This window comes from Cibotium barometz, chromosome 34 (assembly GCF_041138505.1).
Source record: "Cibotium barometz isolate CiBa-2024 chromosome 34, ASM4113850v1, whole genome shotgun sequence".
NCBI classification, from domain to species: domain Eukaryota; kingdom Viridiplantae; phylum Streptophyta; class Polypodiopsida; order Cyatheales; family Cibotiaceae; genus Cibotium; species Cibotium barometz.
Window position 1 is genome coordinate 26043929 of NC_141079.1, and position 12448 is coordinate 26056376.

The 12448-nt window shown below is 37.9% G+C and overlaps 1 pseudogene; it reads left to right on the top strand.

Moving 5' to 3' along the window:
- The first annotated feature begins 3109 nt into the window (after positions 1-3109).
- Positions 3110-9673, top strand: LOC147618832 (uncharacterized; annotated as a pseudogene).
- The last annotated feature ends 2775 nt before the right edge of the window (positions 9674-12448 follow it).

The following is a 12448-nucleotide window of genomic DNA, read 5'->3' on the forward strand; positions in this document are numbered from 1 at the left end:
CATCATGAAAAAGGAAAACTGGACATTAATATTAAAGGTGTCAATATTACAAGCACAAGGTGTGATTATATTGTAGTGAGCTTGCCATAGGAGGTTCCATTTATAGCTACCCCGATGACATTATCCCACCATGGAATCTCTGTATATGTGAGGAATCGAGATGAATTTTTCAACATTAAGACCTTAGGTGTTATTGTGTATATATTAGGTATAAATTCTCATGTTTTATGTATATGCCACGTAGCTTTTATTGGTTATGATTTGTGAGACTATCCTAGATGCCAATGGCTCTCTTATTATCATTGGTACTATGTATCAAGTGACAACCATGATAGTGCATGCCAAGCAATATGGATTCGTATTAAACTCCCTAGTGAATGTGTAGTGTACACAAATATTGGAAGGGCATTTGGATAAGTGGTAAGCAACATTAATCATAAAGGTGCTTATGATTTTCATAAAAGGTTGCCATTGAAAATCACTTTCTATTGCAATAAATCATCTCATACTATTGTGCAAACATATACCCTTGTTCGCTGCTATCTTCATGAGCATAGTTGGAATAAACCATGCACAATCTTTCTCACTTGATTATATTATTGATCCTTGCACCACGATGCATTGGGGAAGATGCCCAAATGGGATAGCATAATGAGGTATGGTATAAACATATAAGTTCTCCAAATTATGGGTGTTGTGTATTATGTGGAATTTAGAGAAATGTTTTCTTTGCAAGTGGATGTCAATATGGATATGACTTTTGGGATCGCCTATTAAAGCAACATGCAAATAAGGGCAAGTGATAGTAGAGCTTTATGCAGGATGTGGAGATTATGCTATGGTAGCACATAAATTAGGCATGGACATTATTTGTATATTGATCATGAAGAGGACATTGTGGAGGTGTCTTGAGATGAAGATGTCATTGTAGTGCAATGAACATATTTGTTTACGAATATTCAAGTGATTGGGTTTACGAATATGCAAGTGATTGGGTTTAACAATTATTTATGATTATGTCATGATCTTATTTTACACATGAAGAGAGAGAGAGAGAGAGAGAGAGAGAGAGAGAGAGAGAGAGAGAGAGAGAGAGAGAGAAAGAGAGAGAGAGAGAGAGAGAGGGCAAGAGCAATGTATGTTGGGGTTTTGCAACAATAAGATATAATTGACAGCTTCAACAATGTTTGTGCTCAACATGTCATACAAAGTAATAAAGAATTAACATTTTCTGTGTTGTGTGAATGAATAAGGTAGTGTTAAGTTTGTAGACTCGAAGAAGGATCTCTACGCAAAAAATGAGTTAAGTGTACTGTGATAAGAAATGAATGATAAGAAGAATTAGAAAAAATGAGTTGAGAGGGGAGAGACAGTAATAGACTACTAGTGAAATAGACAAGGAAAGAGGATTAAGGGTCACAGAGACAAGGAGGCACGAGGAAAGAAAGTGAGCAAGAGAGAGAGAGAGAGAGAGAGAGAGAGAGAGAGAGAGAGAGAGAGAGAGAGAGAGAGGCAAGGGAGAGAGAGAAAGAGAAGCAATGGAGAGATGTAAGATGGATGGAGAGAGAGATGGTAGATAGAGAGAGTGAGCAAAGAGAAGGATAGAGAGAGAGAGAGAGAGAGAGAGAGAGAGAGAGAGAGAGAGAGAGAGAGAGAGAGGAGGATAGAGAGAGTGAGCAAAGAGAAGGATAGATAGATAGATAGAGAGAGAGAGATGAGGATAGAGAGAGTGAGAGGGGGAGGATAGAGAGAGTGAGCAAAGAAAGAGAGAGAGAGAGAGAGAGAGAGAGAGAGAGAGAAGGGGGAGAGAGAGAGAGAGAGAGAGAGAGAGAGAGAGAGAGAGAGGAGAGGAAGAGAAGATGGTAATAGACAGAGTAACAAAGGGAGGTCGGCTGAGCTAGGCTGGGAGGTGGTGGGAAGAGTTAGAGAGAGAGAGTGTGTTCAAAGTATAGAGAGAGCCGAGAAAATCTCCCTCCACCGAGCTCCCTCGATGACCATCCCTAGGTGGTACAATGTATCCATGATGAATATGAGAGAGAGAGAGAGAGAGAGAGAGAGAGAGAGAGAGAGAGAGAGAGAGAGCGCTTTAATGCACGAGATGTATTCATAGAGCTCTCATGCATAATAGCTCTATGTATAAGATATGCACAAGATCTCTTATTCACTAGAAGATTTGCATAAGATCTCTTATTCACTAGAGTTCTTATACGTAAGAGCTATATGTATGGCTTTTACGAATAAGAGCTTATATGTAAAGTCTAATGCTAAAGAGCTATGTATGAATCTATTATGAATAAAAGTTTTGATACATTACAACTATGTATAAGTCTCTTAGCATAATAACTCCATTATGTGCATAAGAGATACATAAGATCTCTGTACCTACGCTCTATGCATATAAGCATTTATGCAAGAAACTTATGCATAAAGAACTCTATGCATTACTTATGCATAAGCTCCACTACATAAGATATATACATAAGATCTCTATACATAGGCTCATAAGCATAGAGCCAGGTACAATGCACAAAAGCACCTATTCAAATGTATTTTTGATGAAGATGCCAATGCATACTTCCTCACATGGCAAGGCATACGAGATCTTTTGATAGAAGAATCAGACAGCTGCAATGATTGCTCGCTTGATAGAGCCGTATTTGATGATTGTTGGACGTCCAAAAGAGGCTAAAGAGAGATGCAATGATGCAAAACAGTTTGCCAGTATCTGATGCAATTCTTGATGTGGATGCTGATGATATGCAACATGTAATGGATGTGATGGTGGGTTTGCAATCTATGCGTGACAGGTTGTTGGAAGATGTAGACAGAAATGCAGTGAACATTGATAACTCAGTTATGCATAGTCTTTATTCTGAGGCTATAGTATATGCTGATATGCCAACAAATGACATGCAAAATTCCCAAATCATCTCACAAAAGCGAGGGAGACCACCAAAGAAGGTGATCCTTGGACGAGGTATAGGCCACGACGGCATGAGGATGGCACACACAGTCAAGAAGCTGATGCATCAAGGAGCAAGAAAGCTCCTAGAAGAGCAAAGAAGAATGAGAATACTAGTGTGAGAGGTCGGCCACCTCGTGAGACTCAATGCAAGAGGATTCAAGTGATGAACATACATCAGTTGGTGAGGGTGATGTTGTGGAAGATGAGCTACTTGAGGCTGAAGGTCCGGTTTTGCATGAAAGTGATGATGCAAGTGAGGTGGCTATACGTTTTCCCTCTTGGGTAAGTGGCAATGGCCTTCATGAAGAGCCTGCCAGCACATTCAAGCCCTTGCCAAGATGGTTGGATAATGCAGGACGAGATTTGGGACAAATACCTCGAGAGTTCACAGAAATTCAGTTATTTTTGTCTCTCTTCCCGCTTGATTTGGTAGATATGATTGTGGATGAGACTAATCGCTATGCAAATGAGAAGAGAAACAAAGTGTTGGAGAGCTCTAACTCGACTCGCAGATGGGTACCTCTTGATAGACACTCGTTCTTATGCTTTTTAGGCATTTCTCTTGGCATGGCTTTGCAATTTATGCCTGACAAGACGTACTATTGGCGAGGAGATAGATGTGGGGTCATGAGATATCCTGACTATGCTGAGAAGATGGGCCAAACTGAATACCAATAGATTAAACGCTTTTTGCATATACGTGATAATGCGCAAAGACCTCTTACAAGAGGCATAAAGGAGTACAAGTTGTGGCAAATACTACCTCTAGAGGAAAGACTGAATGCAACTTTTCAATTGCATTATAATTGTGGAAAGCATGTAACCATTGATGAGAGGATCATTCCCTCAAAATGTAAACTAAATCCTTGTCGAGTTTACAATCCCAAAAAGCCACACAAATTTGGGATTCAATTGTGGAATCTATGTGATTCTGTGATAACAGGTTATAATTACTCTTTTCGTATATATGATAAGCTTCCTTGTCTCCTGAGCTATCATTGCATGTTGTATCGTTACTTGCTAAGGATTTAAAGCAAAAGGGGCACCATGTATTCTTTGATAGATAGTTCAACTCCGTAAAACTTTTGATGCATTTGTCAAATGAGGGATATGGTGCAACAGGAACATACATATCTAATCGAAAGCATTTCCCTGGCAAGGACATGTTGAATATTGAGCGCATGGAAAGAGGAACTTCAAAGTTTGCATACTGTCGTGACCATGGCTTGTTGGCATGTAGTTGGATGGATAAGAAGCCTATTTTGTTTGCATCAAATGTATATGGTATGCATGAAGGAGAGGTCCAAAGACAAATTGGTAATGGACGAAAAGTTGTTGTTCCATGTCCAGAGATTGTTGTCCAATACAATAAAATCAAGGCAGGTTGTGATGTGTTTGATAGCATGGTGTTGGGATCTGGATATAGTATGGAAATGAGTATCCATGGGTGGAAATGGTGGCATGCCTTGTTTTGGGGTCTTCTATAATCATTTTGGTGGGATGCTATCATGTAGATCACACATATACACTGAGGGCCCTATGGGTGGTCACATGTTGGTGAGGTTGAGCACCCATTGTTGTGAAGCCTTGAGCTTCAATGAATAATGCCAAAATCAACCCAGTGTTAGTTGTTGGGATCATTCATTGCAAAAGCATGGCTATGGTCAAAATTACTCTTATTATGAACATGAACAAGAAGGCTCCAATCATGATGGGGGTTCCTACTAAAGATAGTTGATAGAGCTATAAAAATTACTGGATATGATTGTAGCCTTACTCCTCATCGAACATTCCCCTTCACACATCGCTTTAGTCTAGACCTTGTTTAGTTAATGTTAGATATAGCATGGGGTATCTCATCTCTAGCTTTCACCTTGATTTATTCTTTCATTATCCACCATCTTTTCTTTAATCCAAGTATGTGGTAGTTTGGAACTCAAAGTCCCTCCACTCCTTCTAACTACCTCTAAAATATAATTGTACTTGTGGCTTGTAACTTTATGCAATAACCATTTTCTACTAGTTTTTAACTTAATAATTGTTTTTACTACATTTCCATTCAAGGGAGCTTGCTCATCCTCTCTTCTACACTCTTCTCTTTATGAAATCCCTAGCAGATATAGTGGTTACCTTTGTACAGGAACTAGAGGTGCATAGATGTTGTGGTTACCTTTGTATAGCAACTAGAGGCGTATAGATCTAGTGGTTACCTTTGTAGAGAGCGGCTAGAGGTGTATAGGAGTAACATTGTTGGAAGAGTTATAGAGTCAATTCCCATATAATCCCAACTCGACCCTGACACCCCCCCTTCTTTGTACTGAAAGCGTCTTTATGTGGACTCAAAGGCACTACCTATGTAAAAATATCCAAATGCCTCTCGATAAATAAAATTGAATGCAAAGATAATTAATGAATTTATGGCTTCATTTATCCTTAATTTTAGCATTACAATTTATCATTGTGCATGACTATCAATTGTGTTGGCCCCCCCATGCCGCATAAGAGTGCTTCCTTTAGATATTCATGGGACTTGCTCCTATTCAAAGACTTTTGATAGCTTCAATGCCCAAAAAACTTGGTTGATGTTTGCAAAGCTAGCCTTGAATCATGGGACTTGCTTCCTTTAGATATTCATGGGACTTGCTCCTATTCAAAGACTTTTGATAGCTTCAATGCCCAAAAAACTTGGTTGATGTTTGCAAAGCTAGCCTTGAATCTTTTGTAGTAGCTCACCCTTTTAACAAGTAAAGATTGGCAAAGTTGGAAAAAGTCTAGTACTTAGATAATACATTGTCTAATGATGATACTAAACAAACAATGTTTGTACATTCCAAGTAAACTCGAATATAGAATAAGGCAAACATTGCATCAACGTTGCTACCCACTCTTTTCTCTTAGACTCAAAATGTATAACCTTGATGTTGTGTAGTCTTTTCAAGAACTTCCTCAACCCTTCTTATAAACTTTATGACACCAATAATAAATGTATCCCTTCAAAATTGTTTAAATAGCTTACCTAGTTTACTCCTACACCATTTCTATTGGGGAGAACCCATGCTAACATACCAAAATTTATTTAAACGGCTTACCTAGTTTGCTCCTAGACCATTTCAAAATTGTTTCATAGCTTACCTAGTTTGCTTCTAGACCATTTCTATGCTAACATACCAAAAATTATTTAAATAGATTACCTAGTTTGCTCCTAGACCATTTCTATTGGGGAGAGCCCATGCTAACATACCAAAAGCTTTTTTGATATGTGTATAGTGACTTTCTCTCCATTAAAGGAGAGGGGTAAAGTTTCTAAGGGAAGTGTCACTTTGAACTATCTTGTTCGATTTTGGGTTTTATACATTACAAGCATTTAGTGTGCAAACAGGGCCATCATCATCTTCGACATGGCATCTTTGAGCTCATCATCAATAGCTTCAACATCATGATCAACATTATCATCGATTTTTGCATTCCTGCTAAATATCATTTCCACACTTTGCACTCAATAATTTTTCATACACTTTCTAGATTTCCTTCGTTATCAGTGATAGTGGTTGTCATCTTGATGGCATTCATCAGTGGGCATTGATAGTAACTATATGTAGTTGAGTTATTTGCATTTTGTGTCAGAGACTAGTTATTTACAGGTTAAAATGGTAGGCAATGATGTTTTTGGGATACTTTTCAGTAAAACCAACTACCCATTGTGGTCTTATATGCTTTTCAGTAAGACAAACTACCCATTGTGGCCTTATATGATGCACCATGTGTTGTTCTTGCCAATTTATAGGGCTTTGAAATGTTGTTATTGGCACCATGTATTGGTCTTGCCAATTTATAGGGCTTTGAAATGTTGTTATTGGCATTGATTCATGCTATGTCTCACCACTACAGTAGCATAGTACATGTACTTTGGATTCTAATACAAGTTCTGATATAACTCTAGAATCCACCACCTCCACACCTCTCGTAGAGGAATAAGCCAAGTGGGATGGCAGGGATGCACAAGCACATGCATTGTGCTATAAAATGGTGGGACAATAACTCTCTATGAAGTCTTTTTTGTTCTAAGCATAAAAAATAACGTGCTGTCACTCTCTACCATTGATAGGGCAAGCCTAGTGGGTCAAATTTGTTGATGGTAGGTGTACAATTCGTGGTGATTAGAGTGATGGAGACATCACAGTGGTCTCTAGTACTCTATACCATGGGCTTTATAGGTTGGACAAGTATGAGAGATTGGCATATGATTCTAGTTCAGTTTTACTACCACATATGCTATGAGTGACATGGAGCTATGGATGTCCACTTTGGTTATTACTTGAATTTTGGTAGTTTGTTATGCCTTAAAAGGCAAGAGATGGTGTTAGAGTTGTCAAAGCTTAAGGCCCTTCTCTCTCTCTCTCTCTCTCTCTCTCTCTATATATATATATATATATATATATATATATATATATATATACCATCTCTAACACCATCTAACACTAAAAGGCAAGAGATGATATATATATATATATATATATGTGTGTATATATATATATATATATATATATATATATATATATATATATATGTATGTATTTATGTATGTATGTATATATGTATGTATGTATGTATACATACATACATACATACATACATACATACATACATACATACATACATACATACATACATACATATATATATATATATATATATATATATATATATATATACACATATATACATATACATATATATATACATATACATATATATATACATATACATATATATATATATACACACACACACACACACACACACACATGAAAGAAGATTATAATAAACACAGAGGATTATTGTAGATGATGATGATGGTGGAGAAGAGCATTAAAGTCACACTAAACTCTAGGTTATGGAGTTTACGTGCTATGACTTTGCTAGAAGAATGTTAAGAAAAAATCATATAGCATGTGAAATGAGCCTTGGATGCACCTGAAATGCCTTGAAACATAGTCAATATAACACTACATGGTATACTTTCCCACCTAAGAGAATAGGTCAATCTAAAGGAGAAGATTACAAGGGGGTGAGATCCAAGAGAACCTACTTTGATAATACCAATTGTTGGATTGAGACCATGGTAAGAACATGCACATATACAGTAATAAGTAAGGAGAGATGGGTAGAAGCACAACACTCTATATAGATTGATGAGAATTAGTGAAGTATAATTGAGTAGAATGATGAGGTCACTTACAAATACTCATAAGAGTGTGTACAATTAAGATTAAAAATCTCCTAAAGAGGAAAAAAGTGCCTCGACCTATTATTAGTCTACATCCACACATCACTACCATATAAATGGCTATATTATGCTATTTGTTAACAAGAGTTTCCGCTATAGTTCTACACATCACTACCATATAAATGGCTACATTGCACTATTTGTTAACAAGAGCTTCCACTATAGTTATACACATCAAATAGAAAAGAAGGAAACACCAAAAGCAAGCATGATCAATCTATGAAGCAAGGGTGTCCAAATCCACAACTTGGATGAGTGTCCGAAAATGGTCCAATGGAATATTTATGATAATTCCTACTCCAAGAGCATGCGATAGTAAGCTAGAATAGATTTGTTGTGAATGTACTTTGTGAGAAAGAAGAGATGAGAGAAGAGACAATGTACTCAAGAACTCATCAATGAACCACTAGCCAACTTGATTAGAAATGAACTACAATGCCTCATATATATAGGAAAGTTCCTCCACCCAAAAAGTGTGTAAATAGGAAAAAATGGAAATGAATGCTATAAATCCCAAAAATGCCTAGAGGCTAAAGAGTGTGCCACTAGTGTGACACCATTTGCAGATGACACCTATCCAACACCTCATCTTCAGGTCCAGATGGGAGGACCAATGCCAACGTGTTAAAGAAGATAATCCAAGGTAGGTCGAGGAAGAGGCTTAGTAAACAAATCAGCAACATTATCTTTCGTAGGACAATACTCAAGCTGAATGTGACCTTCAGAAATCCAATCACACGAACAAAATGAAAATGAACGTCAATATGTTTGGATCGTCCTCGAATAACTGGATTTTGGCTAAAGCAATAGCACTCTGTGAATCTGAGTAGATGAGTGTCGGAGTAGATGAACATCCAAGGTGATTCAGAATTTGAGAAAAAGCATCAGACTTCTTAGGTAAGAAATAAACCCATGATTTGCGAGAGAAGCCATCCACAAGAAGCATATAATACTTGGATCCACCAAGCGATTGTACTTCCATAAGTCCTGCAAGATCAGCATGAATAAGCTCAAGTATGCGTGTGGCTCTATGAGTAGCCTCCTCTGGAAAAGAAGCCCGATGTTGCTTTCCTTGAGCACAAGAAGAACAAATATGATGGCGAGGTTTCTGAAGCTTTGGTAGACCTGTAACCATGTCATGTTATAATTAGGTTCACACTGAATGCAGCATTCAAGAATGTTGTATCGAGACATTATATCTTTTTGAATTGTGATTTATATTGTGAAGACTCAAGTTCTACGTAACCAATCACATCTTTAACATAGGGGAAAATGGGCTTTTGGAAGATGAAGGGGCTAATGAAGATGAAGAGGATGGTGATGATGAAGGGGCGAATGTGCCAAAAAAGGATTCCACGAAGGAAGAGGAAGAAACAAAGGCACGAGGGGAAGAAGATGACTCTGATGATGTTAAAGTATGACGAAAGCAATTTTGAGGATAACACTCAACCCATTGAGGCAATCCTAAAAGTTGACGAAGTGGGTCATACATAGCAACACATGCAAGGCACTCTTTTACTCGTGATTGATTAGTTTTATTATCAAATAGTTCAGATACTAACGTACATGATATAGTTATGGGTCCAAAGATTCTTGTGGCAAGAGGTGAGGAGTTTGATTATTACATAGTTGGAATACTAACGTAGATGAATAAGTTATGGGTCTAGATAATCTTGGGAAGAGGTGAAGCAGCAAATGCACCATTGCGACATAATAATGCACCTTGCCTAGGTGTTCTGACACCAATCCAAATGAATTTTCCAGGTATGATTTTACTAAAGAGGAATGACAATGTAATGTATATATGTAGTGCATGCACTTACAAAATGTATGCTTTGTAGGAGTGTCTCATCATACGCCCTCTATAGTAGTTCTCAACGTTCCAAGCATGATGCAACATCAAAGTGCTAGCTCCTCTCTACTGTTATAGAAGCCTTGGTGTTGACATATGTACTAATCAATTGTGAACACATGTGTAAGGATAGTAAATGTGTGTCTTTTATATCATGTAATGACAATTAATATGTAACTCTTCTGAACATGGTGTAGCGAGACACGATTTTCCCCAAAGGTGAGAGCATTTGTTGGGGATTCTGTTAAGATAGGTCATGTAATTTAGAACCAGGAGTGTCTAGAGGAGCTAGTACGTCTTTTTGATATGTTACACATCATGAAAAAGGAAAACTGGACATTAATATTAAAGGTGTCAATATTACAAGCACAAGGTGTGATTATATTGTAGTGAGCTTGCCATAGGAGGTTCCATTTATAGCTACCCCGATGACATTATCCCACCATGGAATCTCTGTATATGTGAGGAATCGAGATGAATTTTTCAACATTAAGACCTTAGGTGTTATTGTGTATATATTAGGTATAAATTCTCATGTTTTATGTATATGCCACGTAGCTTTTATTGGTTATGATTTGTGAGACTATCCTAGATGCCAATGGCTCTCTTATTATCATTGGTACTATGTATCAAGTGACAACCATGATAGTGCATGCCAAGCAATATGGATTCGTATTAAACTCCCTAGTGAATGTGTAGTGTACACAAATATTGGAAGGGCATTTGGATAAGTGGTAAGCAACATTAATCATAAAGGTGCTTATGATTTTCATAAAAGGTTGCCATTGAAAATCACTTTCTATTGCAATAAATCATCTCATACTATTGTGCAAACATATACCCTTGTTCGCTGCTATCTTCATGAGCATAGTTGGAATAAACCATGCACAATCTTTCTCACTTGATTATATTATTGATCCTTGCACCACGATGCATTGGGGAAGATGCCCAAATGGGATAGCATAATGAGGTATGGTATAAACATATAAGTTCTCCAAATTATGGGTGTTGTGTATTATGTGGAATTTAGAGAAATGTTTTCTTTGCAAGTGGATGTCAATATGGATATGACTTTTGGGATCGCCTATTAAAGCAACATGCAAATAAGGGCAAGTGATAGTAGAGCTTTATGCAGGATGTGGAGATTATGCTATGGTAGCACATAAATTAGGCATGGACATTATTTGTATATTGATCATGAAGAGGACATTGTGGAGGTGTCTTGAGATGAAGATGTCATTGTAGTGCAATGAACATATTTGTTTACGAATATTCAAGTGATTGGGTTTACGAATATGCAAGTGATTGGGTTTAACAATTATTTATGATTATGTCATGATCTTATTTTACACATGAAGAGAGAGAGAGAGAGAGAGAGAGAGAGAGAGAGAGAGAGAGAGAGAGGGCAAGAGCAATGTATGTTGGGGTTTTGCAACAATAAGATATAATTGACAGCTTCAACAATGTTTGTGCTCAACATGTCATACAAAGTAATAAAGAATTAACATTTTCTGTGTTGTGTGAATGAATAAGGTAGTGTTAAGTTTGTAGACTCGAAGAAGGATCTCTACGCAAAAAATGAGTTAAGTGTACTGTGATAAGAAATGAATGATAAGAAGAATTAGAAAAAATGAGTTGAGAGGGGAGAGACAGTAATAGACTACTAGTGAAATAGACAAGGAAAGAGGATTAAGGGTCACAGAGACAAGGAGGCACGAGGAAAGAAAGTGAGCAAAGAGAGAGAGAGAGAGAGAGAGAGAGAGAGAGAGAGAGAGAGAGAGAGAGAGAGGCAAGGGAGAGAGAGAAAGAGAAGCAATGGAGAGATGTAAGATGGATGGAGAGAGAGATGGTAGATAGAGAGAGTGAGCAAAGAGAAGGATAGAGAGAGAGAGAGAGAGAGAGAGAGAGAGAGAGAGAGAGAGAGAGAGAGAGAGAGAGAGAGAGAGGAGGAGGAGGATAGAGAGAGTGAGCAAAGAGAAGGATAGATAGATAGATAGATAGAGAGAGATGAGGATAGAGAGAGTGAGAGGGGGAGGATAGAGAGAGTGAGCAAAGAGAGAGAGAGAGAGAGAGAGAGAGAAGGGGGAGAGAGGGAGAGAGAGAGAGAGAGAGAGAGAGAGAGAGAAGGGGGAGAGAGAGAGAGAGAGAGAGAGAGAGAGGAGAGGAAGAGAAGATGGTAATAGACAGAGTAACAAAGGGAGGTCGGCTGAGCTAGGCTGGGAGGTGGTGGGAAGAGTTAGAGAGAGAGAGTGTGTTCAAAGTATAGAGAGAGCCGAGAAAATCTCCCTCCACCGAGCTCCCTCGATGACCATCCCTAGGTGGTACAATGTATCCATGATGAATA